This window comes from Onychostoma macrolepis, chromosome 16, assembly GCF_012432095.1.
Source record: "Onychostoma macrolepis isolate SWU-2019 chromosome 16, ASM1243209v1, whole genome shotgun sequence".
Classification (NCBI taxonomy): Eukaryota; Metazoa; Chordata; class Actinopteri; order Cypriniformes; family Cyprinidae; genus Onychostoma; species Onychostoma macrolepis.
The window spans coordinates 12,419,023-12,439,386 of NC_081170.1; the positions used below are offsets into that span (position 1 = coordinate 12,419,023).

Sequence of the window (20,364 nt, forward strand, 5' to 3'; positions counted from 1 at the left end):
CTGTATGTACCTGACATGACATGAACCGATCGAACGGAAGACTCGAGATGTGACTCACCCGTCCTTCCAGCAGTGGTCAGTGCGAAAGGTTCACTCTCTAGCTGGAAGCACTACCTGTCTCCTTGGGCTTGACAGGTATCTACACTGTCAACACGGATCAGACCAGCAGCCTAACCTACAGTGGCAGCGCGTGACCCCGGCAGCAACACACCTCAACTCCGGCTTCAGGCACGGCCCAGCCTAACAACGGCCCTGGATGGACTCATCGGCTGCAAGGGAGGCAGGATTGTTCTAGGGTGAGTGAAATTAAAGTTTAGTATTGTTTTTGTGACCCAGGTGTTTCGGGCCAGGTTTTCTGGGGTTGTACATACAGGACACGCTCTTGTGTTCAAAAATAGACTGATGAGTGAAATGACAGAACATAGGGGACTCTTTTGTTTATATATGTGCGTGTGTATAATTTCTGAAGAGAATTAATTCATTATAATTCAAATTTGAAAATATTTTCAAGGTCTAAGGGGTTGTTCACACAAAATATGTTTAAAAAATAGAATGATGGAAGGAAATTGAAAAGAATACAAGCGACTCGATTTTGATATAATTACATATAATAAGATATACTAATGTAATATGTGTATAATAAATATACTATAATAATTTAAAATTAAATGCATAATAATAAAAAGCATTAATTAATAAATAATAACACAAAGGGAACAGAAGGAATATAATATTACATATAATATACATTATATATATATATATATTTAACACACATATACAACATATATTATGTAGAATAACAATATGAAATAATAAATATTAATGAATTATAATATTGTAAATAAATAATTTATAAAATACATTTATAAATTATAATATAATATACAGAAGAAATACAATACACAATACATATAACAGTAAATTATATATAGCAATTAATTTATTGATATATGCATATATATATATATATATATATATATATTAGTATATTATATTCTTCTGTATATTATATTATATTATTTATTATTCCTTCTATGCTATTATTTATTAATTAATTTATTTATAAATCATTTATAAATTCTAGAATAACAATACGATATAATAAATATTAATAAATGACAATATTATATATAAAAATACTTCTAAAATAAATTATTTCTAAATTGAATTATTCAGTTAATAATAGCACAGAAGGAATACAAGAACATTTTCTGTGCGCGCGCCCCTTAAAGATTTAGACATTTAGACATTTTTGTTTAGTTACGTCATTGTTTTAGACTTCACTTTAGACATCATTCTGATGTGGCTTTATTTCATTAACCTAAACTCGGTTCATTTGGACTTGTTTTCAAGTGTTTCGTACGCATTTTACTGCAGATGTAAACTCTTCCCCACCCCCTCACTTCTCCCGTACCCTCTCCTGTGTTCTCCAGGGGTTCTATCTCAGTTGACTGGTCCCGCTGGAGACTGCAGAAAGCTGTTAAGACTGCTGTGGTGTCTCCTGCTACAGCAACAGAGGTTCATGTGAGCCGTGTCCCACAGGGAGTCTCCACCTGGAACAACGGACAGGTTATGAGAGTAAACAAATATGGCTTTTCTCCATTTCAAATGCACAAAGCTGTGGTTAGGATAAACTGGGGGGAAGATCAAACTAACTGAGAGGGAGGAATCCTAACATATGGTTGAATATCAAAGGAATAGAATCTTATCTGTGAACAAGCATGACATTTGATGTTCAAATCCCAGGTTTAGGACTAAGGATCTGGGTGAGAACACCTTGGACTGACAGTTATCGTCAAAGAATGAGATAGAGACTAAAAACCAAATCCTGTTAAGGTCAAAGCCCCTTTTTCAAACCCCTTTTAGGTCACAGTAATTGAGCATGTGACTACAGATCCGACAATGGCATCCTATCCTACCAGGTAATAATTACATTAATTTCATCATAATACATATATATATATATATTAAAAATTTTATTTGAGAATAAAAGAAAAAAATTCTATTTATTTACTTATTTATTTAACAGACAGAAGCACACGAGGTTCTAGGTGAAACTACTTGAATGCGGGACAATACACCAGACATAGGCTTTTAAAGAACAATTGTTAAAATAAATAAATAAAATACAGTCCTCTTACAGTATTCTATGTGGGAAATAAAAGGGCCTTCCTCTGCATACCCTATTTTCTCTGTGTCAGGACAACCTTGCTTCTGAGAATTATTAATGGCTCCCTTGTAAGCTGTCATCTTTTTTTCTCCCCTCATCTTGCATTTTTCTCCGGTCTCTACGAAGCAGCACCGCCACCAAACAGGCCACAGATCAGCTGTGTGCGAGAACCCAACAGTCCCTCAGGGTGAAATGAGAGACCTAAAACAGTACCCAAAAAAGTGGATCCCCGTTTTAGGAACGGTATATTATTTTGATTGTGTGTGTGCTGTTGTTTTGCGAGGAAGCTGAGACGAAGGGGTGCGGGGACAAATCGCAGCATTGGGAGAGACATGTGGCCTTCGTTTAAACTGAGTCATAAATCAGAGCACTGACATAGAGAAGGAGAGAGGGAGAGAAAGGAAGAAAGAGAGAGAGTCAAAACTTAAAATTGCCTCGGCTCATTTCCGACGTTTTCCTCATTTTTGTTGCTTCACCTTCCTCTCCTCATCCTGGTACTTTGTTTACACACCTTTTAAAATGCAATATCTCAGATGCATTAGCCTTCCTCCCTCTTTTGCAGTCGCTCTTCTCTGGGTTAAAAGTTAATAACTATAAGCTCTTTTCCTCACGTACCTCCAACACTCTCTCTCTCTCTCGTCTTCGCAGTCTCCCCCACCCTAAGTAAAGTACACAGCGCTTCCCTTGGGCTCACAACCAAATGCCACGGCCACGTTAACCCCCATCCGAATTCACACCACTGCCCCTCGCTTTCATTTGGCCCTGCATACATTACGCCCTCACGTGTCCTCTGAGCGTCTCTCTGAGGACGCCGATCCGCCCAGCACCCCGCCATCAACCACAGTTCACCGCCCGGAAAGGACGTAAGGTCAGTATGAGGAAAAGCAAGGGCAAAGCGGCCTTGTGCAAGAACAACAGACGAATAACATCTCAACATGTTTACTGTGAAATGAAACTGTTGGTTAAAAATGAAGAACTGTTGCTAATCTAGGCTTCAGATGGACATTGATACTTCAGAATTTGATAACTTAAAGGGATAGTTCACCCATAAATAAAAAGTCAATCAAAAATGACTCACCCTCATGTTGTTCCAAACACTGGCTCCTGCGTCTGCAGCACCACATGCATGTATAGTGGTACTCTCCTGAACATGCAGCGAAGACTGACATGGAAGAGAAGAAATTGCTGAATAAAGTCTTTTTTGCACGCGCAAAAAGTATTCTCTTAGTTTTATGAAATTATGGTTAAATCACTGATGTCACATGGACTATTTTTATGATGTCCTTACTATGTTTCTGGGCCTTGAAGCTCTCGGATTTCATCAAAAATATCTTAATTTGTGTTCTGAAGATGAACGAAGGTTTTACGGGATTGGAACGACATAAGGGTGAGTGATTAATGGCAGAATTTTCATTTTTGGCTGAACTAACCCTTAAAAGTGAAAAAAATAAATAAAAATCATTATTTATCCATCCTAATGTCATTTCAAACCCATAGTCAGTGTGTCTTTGAGTGTGCAAGTTGAATCTGAAAATTGGTTCAATCTCATTTGAAAATGAATCATTCAGACCTATTTTGTGAAAAACAACAACAAGTAGTCTTCAAAGTGTCCCTTTAAAGTCATAATAAAGTCTATTATGAGTGCTACAGAATGACATGACAGAAATTTAATTTTTTGGGGTGAACACTAGTTTTATTTAACTGAATGTATGTGGTACAAATTAATTCAGTGAAAAAAGTTTGCATATTAAAAAAAAATTCATTTGACAGAAACAGACTGAGCAGTCCTCTAAAACCTGTTGAAAAGTATGTATTTTTGTGCTTTGTTTTGTGGAATTCACTACCATTCAAAAGTCTGGTGTCAGCAAGAACTTTTTTATGAAGTTAATACTTCTGTTCAGACAAATTATTAAATTGAACTGCAACTAAATGTTACAAAAGATTTCTATTTTATTTATTTTATTTTCTATTTATTTTCTAAAAATTTCCATAAAAAATATTAAGCAGCACAACTGTTTCAACACTAATAATAAGAAATGTTCTTGAGCACCAAATCAGCATATTAAAATATTATTTGATATTAGATAGAGGGGGAAAAAAACTCACACAAGCCCAATCTTTTAAATGATTGTGTTCGTGCAACAATAAAAGCAATAATAATAATAATAAATATAATAAGCAGTACTATTGCATCGTGTTATTGTATTTAAGTTATTCAAACATCACATGAGAATGGTTTAGTATATCCGCCTGGTCTAATCCCATTTGCATCAATACAATACCACTTATCAGTATCATGCAAATACGTAAATGCTATATTACCGCTTATATAGATTTTCTGAATGAAGTGCTGAAGATGATTAAAATTGCTCAATATTCATCGGCTTGTGCATGTGGAAGAGCCTAATAATGCTCTTTGGTAGCTGCAGCTGTAATATTTATCAGCTTTTCAATAATCTACAGTGTTAATGTCAATCACGCAAGTACTTATGCAAGGAATCGGATTGCATTTAAATCCATCAGACAGGAGGGATAAGAACAATAATCCGAAAGTCATTACAATGAAATTTGTAATACAAATATGATTAGATGAAGAAGGGGGGGGGAAATCAAAGGGGATTTAAAAGAATGGGTCTAATGTTCAAAAATGTCAAAGATACGAGATCTGAAAGCAGAGCAGCGGTGTTTCCAGAGGCAGTGGAGGGAAGAAGAAAAACTGAAAGGCGCGAGATTTTCGCCCTGCTCTGCTGTTTGCTCTGTTTGTCTGCTTTTGCATGATTAATATTCTGGTCCATGCCATCCCACTGCGCCCCTGCAGACAGCCCCCAGCCTGCAGCTCGGACATTCCATTTTCCTCCAAAATTCACGCCCGAAACTCTCAGAGCGGACCGTCAACAGTGAAAAGGAAGGATTCGAGAGATGATGGTCTTAACGCTGAGGCTAATGATGATGATGATGATGGTGGTCCTACAAACAAGAGAAAGGCCTTCTGGGGAACGAGGTGTGGGGGTGATGGAGGCGCATCACGCTGAGGTGCGGAATAGCACCCCATCACCCCCCTCACCCTCGGCGGCGCTGTGGGCCATGCCGATATGCGGGGTCCATTGTGTAGCGATTATGTAGGACGACGCGAAGGGTGCTAATCTTACTGTGGGAGGGTACGTGCTTGTGAATGATTGAGCATGAGGAAAAAGAGAAAAAGAGGAGATGAGGAAGAGGAGAAGGAGAGGACGAAGAGAGAGAGAGAGAGAGAACCCCCTTAGCAGCGATTAAGAAATGGTCTGTCACAGATTAAAGCTGCGGGGAGGCAGGAGGGAGATGAGGCGAAGCCTCCCACAGACACAGGCTCATGAGGACGCTTTGCTGAGATTACCTGCGGTTATACGCAAGCAGCTGCTTGGGCACACACACACACACACAGAGAGAGAAACACACACGCAGAAGAGCGGGAGGGTGAGAGACAAAATGAGAGACATTGAGAGGGATGAGAGGGGGTAAAACAAACCTAAACCAAATAGGCTTGCAATTTACAGAGGGTGAGCGGAGAGGGAGGACGACAGAGATGGAGAAAGAGACGGATGCCTGAGGAGAAAAGAAGAAATAAAGGAAGGATGGAGCTTGAAAAGCCGCCTGCCACGAAAAAAAAAAAAAGTGATAAAAAAAAATTTGCAGAGGGCCACACAGATTTTATGCATCTATCATTTGTTCCTCATTTCATGTTCAAGACTATAAATACCAAAAGCTAACAGCTTTTTCTACTATTCTTCAAATTTAGCTAACAATCAGTCGAGTGGTCCTAATTAAACATTACTTAAAACTTAAATATCTATGTTCCTTGAACCTCTTTGACTATAACATCTTTAAAATTAAGATTTTAGAAATGTATCAATCAGTATTGAAAGTATTGTTGCAATAGAAGAAATATGATCAAATTAAAGTAAGCGTCCCCCAAAAAGTATTTGAACAAATAAACATATAATTAAAAACGTCTACTTTATTTCAAATAAATAGTTAAAATCGTATATTTTGCATTTAATAATAAATGTTATAATGAATACATAAATAAAATTTGTGTTGATCAACTTTATGAAATAAAACGTAAAAATATGTTTAAAAAACATTTTGCGCCTTTACTACAACCACGACCGCGTGACACTTACATTATATGATATAATTAGATTTAATTCAAATAAAAAACTAAAATCTCATTTTACATTATAAGTAAAAAAGTGAAAAATGTTATAATAAATAAATTGTATTTATTGAATTCCTCATCCCACAAGAGTCTTGTTTTCACACTCTGCTCCTGCCATGTAAAGGTGAAAATTTCTTCACTCTCTCATTGACTGATTGACACATATGGGCCAGTCGCTTCCCATAATGCACCAAGCCGGCAGGTCAAGTTTCATTTTAGCTTCATACTTAGCGGAGAAGACGAAGACCTCCTCAGTTTGTTATAGAAGAAACAAGCTCCTCTGACTGGCAGGTAAGGCCTGTTTTGAACTGTTGGAGCAATTAATTGACGAGCCAATTGAACGAGAAGCCCAGGGCAGTACGACTCAGTCCAGGAAAGAGAGAGAGAGAATTGAGTTCATCCGTTTAAAGCAAATGTTGACACAAGACAGACAGTGTTACAGTTTGGTTTAACGTTCACAGACAAAAAACTGCAGTATTCACCTGACACAAAAAAGAAGTTGATGTTTGATTGATTGGTCATGCTTCTACATATTAAGAGATCCTGTGAATGATAAGAACAAAATTGATAATTCATGCTTACTCAAATATGGGAAAATTGTTCCTTTGTTTTTTTTTTTTTTGTTTTTTTTCTGTTTTACATTTAACATTTAGCATGAACAAGTAAAAAGTAAATATAAACTTCTATTTTATTAGAAAAAGCTTCTATTTTATAAATTAACATAAAATGATGTTATAATAAATGCATACATTGTATTTATTTATTTAAAATACAATACACTGTATATATCAGTTCCTCATCAAGGAAGAATATTATTTAAAAATCACTTTTTACAATCAAAAAAGTGTTCCATCTAACATATCACATCAGATATACTATTAAACCAAGTGACATTTATTTTAAAGAAATATTTTTAAATAATTAAATATAAGTATAAAATATAAAGTAATTGGACATTTTAGATGTTAGTTTATATATGGCTATAATGTAATAAACAATATCTGTGTTAAATAACTTAAAATTTCCACACACAAAAAATCACCTTGACATCGTTAAATTTGCAAAAATGGCTCAGAAAGATGAATTAGTTCTGAGAAATCCCTCATTTGTTTGCAGATTTAGTATCTAATGCAACGATGTTAGTGCAATTTGACATAGTCTTGCAGACATCAGCCTGGTCTGGGATACATATAATAACATTAGCGTGATAGAATGTGTATGAATAGTAGCGATGGTGTTATTTCAGAACGCTTTACCTTTAAACAGCTGTACAGACCTCCATCGCAGATCGAGGGCGCAGAAGAGGAATGGCCTTGTGAACCGTGAGTTTTCAACCTGGAGACCCGCTGGTCCCTAGTCCATCTCCACAAGCACTAATAAAACGCTTATAAAACACAGCGAGTTGTGAATTATTACTGCATCACTCCCGACATGCTTCTGACAGGCTACGGTAGGCGAAGATAATTGCCCTTGCACTTGCTGCCTAATGAACATAATTACACGTTATTTCCCATTCTCCCTGTGATTAATTGTTACAACGTTTCTTTGTTGGGTTCCCGACAAATTGCCACTTCATAATGACACTATTGCCTCTCTGCAGAGTGCACAATCAAAAATGGTTCTGGCACTTCAGCAGGCAGGCCTGAGGTCCTTGACAAGCAAAGTTAAATTGGTAAAGTAAACAGTCTTGACATTTGTTTGACCAGTAAGCAGTTAAAGCTATATAATAGAGCTTTTACCTTTATGTTTAGCTGTAAATCACTGTGAGGTTTTTGGAATGTCAAAGATGTTTAATAAAAACATCAGTCATATTTCAATCATTGTGTTTGGCTGTAATAGTCCAATAAATGTTTCAGCAGTCATGCAGTTTTATAACATTAAAATTCCCCTATTATGGGTTATGAAAGGTTCATATTTTGGTTTTGGGAGTCCCCAACAACAGGTTGACATGCATGCAAGGTAAAAAAAACAAAACAAAAAAAAACACTTTCATTGTCTTAAAATATGCATTTATTTTTTCCTTTTTTGCTCACGACTCCCAAACGGTTCGTTCAACGATTCATTTTTCCAAACCCCTCCTTTGTGTGACGCTAATCTGCGGTGATTGGTCCGATGACCCAGTCTGTTGTGATTGGTCTTCAATAACGGAACGCCCATCGCCACTTAGCCCACAGCTGGGTGGTAAACACCCAAACAGCGATGGTATATGCGTTAGCGTTAGTCAGAAACGCATTGATAAAGCACTGCAGTTTGTACACCAAAGTATTGCTCTATTCTTTATCAGAGCTCCAAATAATAACAACGACAAACAGTCACTATTCATCGACACATTTCTAGACAATTGAGCGAGCAGATATTGCTGTTAGCCTGTTAGACGGAGACCTACAAGCGAACACAACACACACAACTATATACGTATTTTGCATGCTACAGTAGAGAGTAGCTACATGACAGAAACAGTTTTTAAAAGAATTACTCCACTTTCAGAATACTTTCATTTTTAGTCATTTTTATTAGTTTTTTTACTTTAGTTTAACTAATTAGTTAAACTGTTTTTTTTTTTTTTTCAGTTTTGGTTTTAGCTTCAACAAACTTATGTATGTTTTTTGCCAAGGCAACATTTGTCATTTAAAATTTTGTTTAATTTTTAATAATTTTGGTTGTGTGCTTAAAACACATATTTTTATATATATTTTTTTAATATTACTAGGTTTAACTTTTTTTTCAGTTTTAATTAATTAAATTTTTTTATTTGTTGTTGCAATTTTAGTGCTTAAACTTATTTCAGTTAGATTCCAAGGTGAAGATTTTCATCTAATATTTGTATTTTATTTCAGAAAAATACTAATAATAACTTCATTTGAAGTTAATGATAATAACCCTATTTTCATACAATGAAAGTGAATGGTGACCAGAGGCTGTCAAGCAGCCAAAAAAGAAAAAAAAAAGAAAACACCATAAAACACCATAAGTGTAGTCAATACAACTCATGCACTGTATTCCCTATTTCATTTCATAGTTTTGTGTGGAAAGCACACAATTAATTGCTTGACACCTTTAGTCACCATTCATTTCCAGCGTATGCAAAACAGCAGTTTGGAGATTCTGCTATAAATCCTTTTGTGTTCTACAGAATAAAGAAAGCCATACGGGTTTTTAAAGACAAACGAGTGACTAAATGATGACAGTATTTTCATTTTTGAGTGAGTTATTTAGTCATTCATCAATGAAAATATCATCATCACCAGGAAAACAACATCAGACATTAAAGTTCTTAGCAGGTTCCCTGGGGTCATTTGCAAGGGCAATAAGTTTGGGATGTTTTGCACAGAGAAGACTTAATTGTGAGGTTGTCTACCAGTTAAGCAAGGTCTTTCTTATAAGCATTTGCTTAATAAGGCATGTGCTAATGCAATAGGGTGCTTATTTCAAATCAGCCATGGCAAAGATTAATTTGAGCAAAGAAAACGTACGGCAAGAAACAGAGACGGGAAACTAGCGGTGACTAAGAAACTGACAAAGACTTAGAGACATGAGGAATGATCCTCACACAGGAGGTAAACTGAGGTAGCGTTCCCCCCAAAATGTCTGAGGGCCGGGCCTGAGGAAGACGAAGAGCCGGTCACGACGAAGGCTCATGCTGAGAGGATACGCTTGTCTCTCTGCCTCTGTTGGTGCATTCCTGTAGGTTGATTGATTCGCTTGAGTGGCAAATCGTTCACGTTGACAAATCATCCGATGACACCGCAACAACAAAACCGGGCCCGTACCCTGACACCTAACCTGTGAGGAGAACCGGTGACACAGGAAGGAGGGAGAGACGTAGGAAGAGGGGAGGAGGAGAAGGAGTGGGGAGGTGGTTGACCCAGAAGGAGACGGTGGTACGCCTTTTCTCTGTCTCTTTCTTCCTCTCACTCTCTCTTTCTGGAGCAGGGAATGATGAATTCCCCCTTAGTTCATTTATCCAGGAAAGCAAGGAGACGTGTGAGAGTGAGAGTGTGTGTGTGTGTGTGTGTGACGTGATCCATCTCTGGGCTGTTCAGGAGAGCAGCGTGTCCCTGATCATAGAGCCTATCAATCTCACTCATAGCCTGACATCACTGCCGCTGTCACAGACATCACCACACATACCCAGACTGCTCTTCTCTACCTGCGCTATGGATGCTGGGAGTTCTCCGATACTGGTACTGATGGAGAGTCTACATTGTCTGTATCATAAGTCTCTACAAGGTTGGACACACTTTACTGTATCAATGTTCTTTATGACCTTAAAACAATTTGATGCAAAGGTTTATGCTTAAATTACATTCATTTAGACACATATGTACCTATGTAATTCTTTACAAAATAAAACAAACTACTGTTCAAAAGTTTAGGGCTGGTGAGGATTTTTAATGTTTTGAATTTTTGAAGTCTCTTGTGCTCACCAAGACCACATTTATTTGATAAAAATACAGTAAAACTGTAAAATTGTGAAATATGATTAAAATTATTATTATAAAATAACTTCACATATTTAATACAATTATAATCTTAATACAATTTAATCATTATTTTTTAAATTAATATATATATACATATATTTATGTGAATCCTACATATATATATATATATATATATATATATATATATAGGTGCTCAAGTAACATTTCGTATTACTATCACAGCTAAAAATTATTGTCCTGCTTAATATTTTTGTGGAAACCATGATACATTTGCTTTTTTAAGGATTATTTAATAAAATAGGATATTTAAAAAGAACAACATTTATTTGAAATTTATTTGAATTTTTAACAATGTAAAAGTCTTCCAATCTAATGCTTAATAAAGTATTAATTTAAAAAAAACCTTCACTGACACCAAACTTTTGAAGTGTACAGTGTACATTGAATACAGTGTTCTTTGAATAAATAAACACATTTTTAAATGAAAAACGAATAGTAAATGCATGAATGAATCAATGAATGAATGTGTTGTTATTATACACTACATAATTCAATTTGTGTGAATAATTTCAACTTCACACTTTTAATGGTTTTACTCTTAATACAAAATATGGAAAGTAGTAATAAAAAAAGAATGAGGTGTGTCCAAACTTTTGACTGTTTATGATGTATGTTCTTGAGCTTTAACACATCCTCCCATAATGAAATATGCAGAGAGACATAACTCGCGTGTTCACACCTCATAGGCACACAAAAACAGCTAGCATCCACAATGTACCTGTGAAATGCGGACAGAAGTTTGAAGTGAGAACTTGGTTTTAAATTTCTTACCTACACACACACACACCTACACCGTGCACAGTAGAATCAGCAGGCCATAGAAGGCCCTGTTCGCACCCGACACTTTCGACTGATCAAATTAAGCTTGATCAAAACATGCCATTCAAGCAGGCTAGATCTGAGAGAGACACACACACACACACACACACACACAGGTATACACATTCAGCAAAGCCCAGCGCAGGCTCTGACCTTGGGAGCAATTAGCATGACTGGTGCGCCCTGAGCTGAATACTGAACCTGAACTGCACAGCCGCACACAAACACAGCCTAACATATAACGTCCAGACAGTCTGTACACTTTCCATCTTCTAAAACTAACAGAACAGAGAGATGAACTCACTCTGTATGCTTTCTCCTTTTATCTTTACTCATTGTTAGTCTTTATATATATATATATATATATACACAATATATATATATATCATTAATAAAGAAATAGTTCACTTAAAATCAAAATTTGCTGAAGATTTACTCATCCTCAGGCCATCCAAGATGTAGATGAGTTTGTTTTTTCACTAGATTAGGAGAAATTTAGTATTACATCACTTGCTCACCAGTGGATCTTTTGCAGTGAATGGGTCCCGTCAAAATGAAAGTTAAAAAAAACTTATAAAAGCATCACAATTATCCACAAGTAATTCTGTCTTTTAGTTAACTTCTTGTGAATTGAAAAGTGGCTTGTTTCTAAGAAATAAATTCATCATTAAAGTATTTTAATTTTAAACTTGATTCTGGCCTAAATAAAAGTCTATTCCAAGTGACAAAATACATCCCTGTTGTCCTCTTGCATCAAAATATATTTCTTTAGAACTATTTTGGACTGTTTCCACTTATAAATAGATTTCTCCTCTGATTCAGATTAGACACATTTTTTAACTGAAAAAAGTAATATTACAGTATGAATAGAGGACTTTGCCGGAAGCAATGGTTTGAAATTAAACACATGATGGATTTGTTTATTACAAACAGTGCAGCTTTTCACTTCACAAGGCATTACCTGATGGACTGTTGTTTACTTATGGATTATTGTGATGTTTGTATCAGCTGTTTGAACTCTCATTCTGATGGCAGTGGCACCCATTCACTGGAGAGGATCTAATGGTGAGCAAGGGATGTAATGCTAAATTTCTCCAAATCTGTTCCAATGAAGAAACAAATTTGTTTACATCTTGGATGATTGTTTTAAACATTTTCATTTTTGGGTGAACTATTCCTTTAATGTTATTCTCAAAATTGAATCATTCAGGTAGATTGATTATTCACAGTGCAAACTAAATAAGTACTTTCATGGGAATCAGTTCCAAAAGCTGTAGCTGCAGTCTGGGTCCATCTATCCTCATCTTACATATTCAAATCCACCCTAGCCTGAGCATCCATGTACACTTCAGCAGAAAATAAGCTTACATTGCTTTTTGACGTAACTGATGCACAGACACTGGATTTAAGCTGTGAAACATGAGCATAAATGGACTTTTGTGAGTAAGCCTATAGAGACATGACTGTAATCCACAATTCACAACAGAAAACAGCACGTTGAGCTTACAGGTCTCTGGTATGGTATGATATGTTCTGTGGACAGGAAGTCAGTGAGCACTATTAGCAGATATAAACCACTCTTATATAACATCAAGCCTTTGTGGGCACTGCTGAATTGGAAAAGGAAATAACTCAAAGTGTAGGTAATACAAATTACACCTGCATGCTTCAAAATGCTGCTTTTGTAAACGATTGGAGTGATATGTGACCTTGGACCACAAAACCAGTCATAAGGGTCAATTTTTTGAAATTGAGATTCATACATCATCTGAAAACTGAATAAATAAGCTTTCCATTGATGTATGGATGTATTTGTTAGGATAGGACTATATTTGGCCAGAAAATCTGGAATCTGAGGGTGCAAAACAATCAAAATATTGAGAAAATCGCCATTAAAGTTGTCCAAATGAAGTTCTTAGCAATGCATATTACTAATCAAAAATTAAGTTTTGATATATTTACAGTAGGAAATTTACAAAATATCTTCATGGAACATGGTCTTTACTTAATATCCTAATGATTTTTGGCATAAAAGAAAAGTCAATAATGTTGACCCATACAATGTATTTTTGGCTATTGCTACAAATGTACCCCAGCAACTTAAGATATGTGATATGTGATATAAATGTTGTTTAAAAATAAACATTTTTAACAATGACCTATTTATATTAAGTAATTCTGAAACATTTTGACCCAGCCTTTACTTACAAGGCTTAAACTGTTCAAATGTGTTGCAGTTCTTTTTTTATGAGAAACTTGGGTGTAACAGAAACGTGATTGTTGCTTTAGATTCAGATTTACACATGAAAACTAATGAGACAAAAAACAAACTCAAGAATTAGAATGATACTCATCAATCAAAGAGCCACAAACTGGTATCACAAGACAGGTTTGACAATAAAGTCAAGAACAATGCACATAAACATACTAAACCATCAAACAATTCATGACCCCGAGCATGCTGGGAAGAGAGTGAATATGACTGATCCATAATCATACACAAAAATACCTGCAAAAATTTCAGTATAGGTCTATTTCAATTTCAATTTTTATTTATTTATTTATATTTATTATTATTAGTAGTAGTATTAACCTTCCCGATGTATTACTCATATCCCTGAAAGATGTTAGTTATTAGAACTTCAGAATAATCAGTAAACTACAATAAGCAAGAAAGTATTTGGTTGTTTTTCTGCATATTTACATGATTTAAGAATCCTACTTATAGAGACAGATATGAGATCAAACACAATCTAAAAATGTACCTTTTTCAAACCTATTGCACACAATGAAGCACATTAAATGTGTGTTCAGCACTGTCAGTGCAGCGGCTCAATGTGAACACCTCCTCACTGCTAGATTACAAACAAAGCAGCAATATCTATCAAGTCTCTCTCCTTTTCGGTCGTTCTCCTCCTCCCTTTAATTCTCATCTGCGCTAAACCTGTCTGATGCTTACATGTTTAATAACGATCAAATATGCGCTAACAAATCTGTACATAATACCTTTCTCTCCTTGTGTGATAACGCTTCAGTATTATGCTAAATACCCCAGCTACAATCTGGTGAAAAGCGAAAACACTTCATCTTATTTGTCTTTCTTCTGCTTCACTAAAAACAAAAGGTAAATCCTGATTAGCGCTTTGGGTTTTCTTGGCTGGTGTTCTCTATAGTCTCTCTCTGTTCATTCAAAACTGTGCTGTGAACTGCCCTGTTAGTTGTCTAGCGCTTCTTTTTGCAGTTAATTACATTCAAATGCGGTGTAGAGATGTGGGGTTTACATACTTTTCATTGCTTTGCTCAGCTGCAGCGTGTGTTTGGTTTACCGAGCTTATAATAGCAGTGCATGTAAACCTGTGGATGGTATACTGCGTGAATGCCATGGGAAGTACAATGTTCACACTCTAGCTATTCTTTGATCTGAGTGCTGTTCTTTTCACGGATTGGGTTTTATTTTTGTCTGTTCGGTGTGCGGTCTCTGGTTGTGTGTGCAAGGGCATCACATACCTATTACACATATTTTTGAGAGGGCACCGATGACAGTCTTTGGCTCACTAGAAAAGATAAAGCAGTACTGTATGTGTGTGTTACATATATATATTTAGCATGCTGTGCTTGTTTCTGGACGTATTTTGAAGGTCTGTATAAGTTGTGGCTCATTATCTGTTCATAGATAACCAGTTCTGGAGCATTTCAGGGATCTGGGCAGCACCTGCAAAAGCACTAAAACTAAATGAGGAGCCCAGGAAACACTATGGCCTTGACTAGCCATGTCCTGCCCTGCAGCTACATTATTGAACCATGCTAATAACCCGCCTTCACTCATTTAAACCAACTTTAACACAATTTTACCAACTTCACACACACACACACTCCCTCCTTTGCACATTTGAAACAGTCCACCTCTCTCACTCTCTCAAGGCTGTTTCAGCACTGGTTGCATGTGTTTGCACAGATTTTAATAAGCACAGGAGAGAGGTGTTTAAAGGCGAAGCGCCAGTAACGAGAGGCAGCAGCCACACCGTCAGCAGCGCCGCGTTGTTGTTGACTTAAACAAACCCTCTGCGAGATGTGGAGCTTGCCGCACACACAGCTTTACTACTGTTAATTGGTCATTAAAGGTAGTAGTTTGCGGGCCTCACTAAATCTTTAAACAGACCATGAAAAAACAGAGGAAGGCTTGCAACTACAGGCCTGAGGAAAAGGAGAGCGATAACAGGAATGCTTTTGATCATTACCTCAGATTTAGACTGTCTGTTGATAATTTTTTTATTCTACAATTATAAACATTTTTGAAAGGATTAAAATGATGTTTTTAATCAGACTTTTGTAGTTTGCACATGCAACATGAAACCAGATTTCAATAATGAAATAATTAACTAACCACACGGTTGCAGTCACTCTAATTCATCTATTAAATTTAATGATGCACACCATGCATAAAGTTGGCCAGAGTCTCTGGTGGATACAGGTTATCGTCCAAAGGTATTGAGCTGAGATTGGGAATAACATAGCCTTTTAGAAAAAGCACCTAGCAGAATTATTCAAGGATTCATCGAGCTTGAAGTGACTGGTTTCCTTTTTTTAAGACATAGAATACATCGAAATCCCACCTCAACTCCACAGTCCAGAAGGGGCTATCTTTTAAAAAAATATCAGGGTTGTTGTGCATGGGCATCCTGGGCAAGAACACTCTGCGGCGGACAGGGAGCAATTCCTGAACCTGCTGATCTCCAGGAAAAGTCTGATGTCATAGGTTCATTATGCAGAATCGGCTCTCTGAAGAGCAGTACGACAGATTTGTGGTCCCACTCCTGAAAAAGAAGAAGTTTTTAGGACTGTATTAAACCAAAATGTATAGTTCTTGTGAACTGGTATTATTTTTAACCAGGTATTTATTATTATTATTATTTACCTTACATTTTATAGTTTTTAATTATCATATCATTTTAAATTTAAAACCTGAAGTATTTATTTATTTATTGTATTATACAACAGTTCAAAAGTCAGTCATTTGGTTTTTGTTACATTTTTTTGTTTTTGAAAGGACGCATTACATTGTTCTATAGTAAAGGCATATCAAATATATCAAATTGTACAGATGATTTCTATTTTAAATTACTGCTCAAAATTACTGTTTAAAAAAATGTGACCCTGGACCACAAAACCAGTCATAAGTGTCAATTTCTCAAAGCTGAATAAATAAGCTTTCCGCTGATGTATGGTTTGTTATGATAGGACAATATTTGGCCGAGATACAACTATTTGAAAAACTGGAATCTGAGGGTGCAAAAAAATCTAAATACTGAGAAAATCACCTTTAAAGTTGTCCAAATGAAGTTCTTAGCAATGCATATTACTGATCAAAAATTTAATTTACAAAATATCTTCATGGAACATGATCTTTACTTAATATCCTAATGATTTTTGGCATAAAATAAAAATGGATAATTTTGACCCATACAATGTATTTTTGGCTATTGCTACAAATATACCCCAGCGACTTAAGACTGGTTTTGTGGTCCAGGGTCACATATATTGAACAGCACAACGGTTTTAATCATCAAAAACAAGAAGAAAGGTTTTTTACCAAATCAGCACATTAGCATAATGGCTACTGAAAAGCTTCACCAAAGTATTAAAATAGTATATATATATATATATATATATATATATTTTTTTTTTTTTTTTTTTTTTTTTTTTACATAGCGCATGTCATTTCAAGTTGAGTATCCTTTTAGGAACATTTTTCTTAACAGAGAACGTCATCAGTTTCAATCCAACATGACTGCAGCACTCTCAGATATTGAAATATAGACTACACATTTATCTCATTTATAAGTCAGTCAAAACAACACCTCTGTCAATTTATCTTTCAAGCCTGAAACGAGAGGCTTCTGATGTCAGGGGCTTCATTAGGAAGGAAGAGCAGATAAATTTAAAGATAACAGCTGTCGTTCAAGCATGCGCGCGCACACAGACATAGGCTCCCAAAGAGTAATGATTTTGTTATACTTGCATGACTTCTCTTTTATTGATTTCAGTCATGATATCACCCCTGCGCCGGGATCCTTGTCACCCAGTGCCCTGCTCTGTCCTGTGTGGGTGCGCATATGTGCAAAATACCAGCAGTTGGTGTCCACACAGTGCGTATGGTTGTGTGTGAGTGGGAGAGAGAGGGAAAGAGAGAGAAAGCCAGTGTTAGGGTGCGTGGGTAAATATGTCAGGGGGTCGCTTGGTCTCCGTGACATCTGTGGGAGCCGGGGCTCATTGTTGGGGTATCAGTTCAGCCCGTCAATAATGAGGCAGTAGAGTGTGAAGAGAAGGGCGTGACCGAGTCCCCTCGCAAATACACACACACGCAGACACACACACGCATAAACACACATACTAACCCCGATCACTGACCCCTCTGTCAACCCCCCTCCTCGCTCTCTCTCTCTCCTGCCGTCTGTGCCCCTGCACCCCAGCCGTTCCCTTTTCAGCGCATTGTCCCCTTCCGTCCCTCTATTGTCTCAGTTGGGACTAAACTGGGCGACTCGTCCCTCACATGTGCTGCAGACGGAGGGCCCCTGTTCTCACCTTGAACTGAATCACTTGGGTTCTGAAACATGCTTGTTTAACTGGAACTACAATGAATAGTGTAATTTTAACTATAAAGAGCTACTTCTACCTGACCTGACCTTTAAAAAAAATTACTTTCGTTAGCATAACCCAATATAAGCAGGTTGATTTAGCCATATTAAATATTATATTCGATTTAGTGGGGGAAAACAGACATTACTTACCAAATAAAGTAGTAGATGCCGGGGAGTGCGGTAACGCCATCAGTTTAACAAGTTAGTTGGACGAAATCACTATCATACATGAGCCAGTGTCATAAAGTTGACAGTTGAGGTTGAAGTCTATAAAAAAAAAAAAATGATGTAAAGAATTAAAAGAACAAAAAAATAAAAAACATTTTTTTTTTTTAAGGTAAGTAGGTAAACTTATACTTAAGCTTATACATTTCATTTGTGATCATGTTAATTGATGTTATATGACAAACCAGGTATTGTCTGCATTAGACGGTTCTCTTGTTTAATTTGATTAATAACATCCACACATGCTTTTCATTTTCATATATAAAATAAACTAGAAATATCACAGCTGACTAAACAGGGATGGTCGTAACACTTTACGACACTTCTACTGAACCCACAAAAAAAAAAAAATATATATATATATATATATATACATATAGAATTATAAAAATGATCTAGTTTTCTTATATGATTATCTTTTTAAATAAAATGTTTACAATAAGTACTTTGTACAAGTAAATTTCATTATCACAATAAATTCATGCATAAAATTTAAAATATCCATGTTTTCAATTGGTGTTCTAACCAGTGGAACAGCAATTGTAACAGCAGCACTCTGTACTTGACATTAATTTATGCGTTTAGGAATAAGCTGAATTTTTAAACTACTTTAAACGTTTAGCTGACAAATAACAGTATATTACATCAAAGTCTGAGATACATGATACAAAAAAGAGCAATTACATGCGTTGAAACAAAGTGTTTTACAACACTCGCTTGGCTGCCATATTTTTTTAGGTTATTTAGGTTAAGTATAAAACTGCATAACATAACTCAAGAGAACTAAATGTAGGTCCTGACCAAAGCTAATTATAACAATTACCATTATCCTCATCCCTTTTGCTTGACTTCAAACTTGTTGTACATCCCTGTAGCGTGTGAATGAATCTTGAATTATGTTTTTTTTTAAAGTACTCCACACCGAGAGATGCCAATCTGAATATATTAGAGTTGAATGGAGTGCATGTAAATTGAACGCATAAACGTTCTTCTCCGATTTACTAACAGTCAATGGGATTTCAGCTGTGCTGCTTGCCAAGGTTCTGACTGCCATCTACAGGCTGTTTTTATTATTGCAGTCATCTTTTTAAAAAATCAGTCCTACGTCAGAAGCGCTCTTCTTTTTGGAAATAAAATTAAACAAAAGAGTCTTTTGGGATGCATTACGATATTGTTTGATTTAGCATAATATTGAGCATTTGCAAAGTCATCATGAATAATATGACAGCGCGTGACATAACGTGCACCAAAAAGACTTGTAGACTATAAGACGAGTTTTCGTTTAATTACATAATTTTTCTTTTAGGAAAATTCCTTAGTCTTGCATCTTCACATACAGAACACAATAAAAGTTCCAACGAATGAGCACAGGAGAACGAAAGAAGCTCAAAGAGTGTCCCTGATATTATACTAGTTATAAATATAATAAGCAGGGTGAATTGAGTTACACTGGAGCCCCGGGGGTTTGCTGGGATGAAGCAGTGGCTACTTAACAACTGGGAGAGAAGAGAATATGAAAACAATACAATTATTCCTCTCAATAACTACATGATGTAGTCTGCACACAAGTCCCAGAAGTATATTTTTAAAAAAGTAAATTTGATTCTAGTTATGTAGGTATACAAAGACAAGAATCCACATAGTGCGAATTAACTTTAGGGAAGATCAACTAGGCTACATTTGTCAACAGTTTTCTACGCTAAATCGGGACGCGTCTTGGCGGGACGTAGCCTAAATTGTCTTTTAGCGTGCCTAGCTAATCGTCAAATATCATAAATATATTTGAAACCATTAAAACGTTTTTAAGAT

The 20,364-nt window shown here is 36.1% G+C and overlaps 1 long non-coding RNA gene across 1 annotated transcript; it reads right to left on the reverse strand.

Moving 5' to 3' along the window:
* Positions 1-16,002: 16,002 nt before the first annotated feature.
* LOC131521164 (uncharacterized) lies at positions 16,003-19,564 on the reverse strand. The gene is made up of 3 exons (XR_009266214.1): positions 19,379-19,564; positions 18,481-18,597; positions 16,003-16,506 (listed from the first exon to the last, which is right to left on the reverse strand). It is a non-coding gene; the product is annotated as an uncharacterized LOC131521164 (long non-coding RNA).
* Between the last annotated feature and the right edge of the window lie 800 nt (positions 19,565-20,364).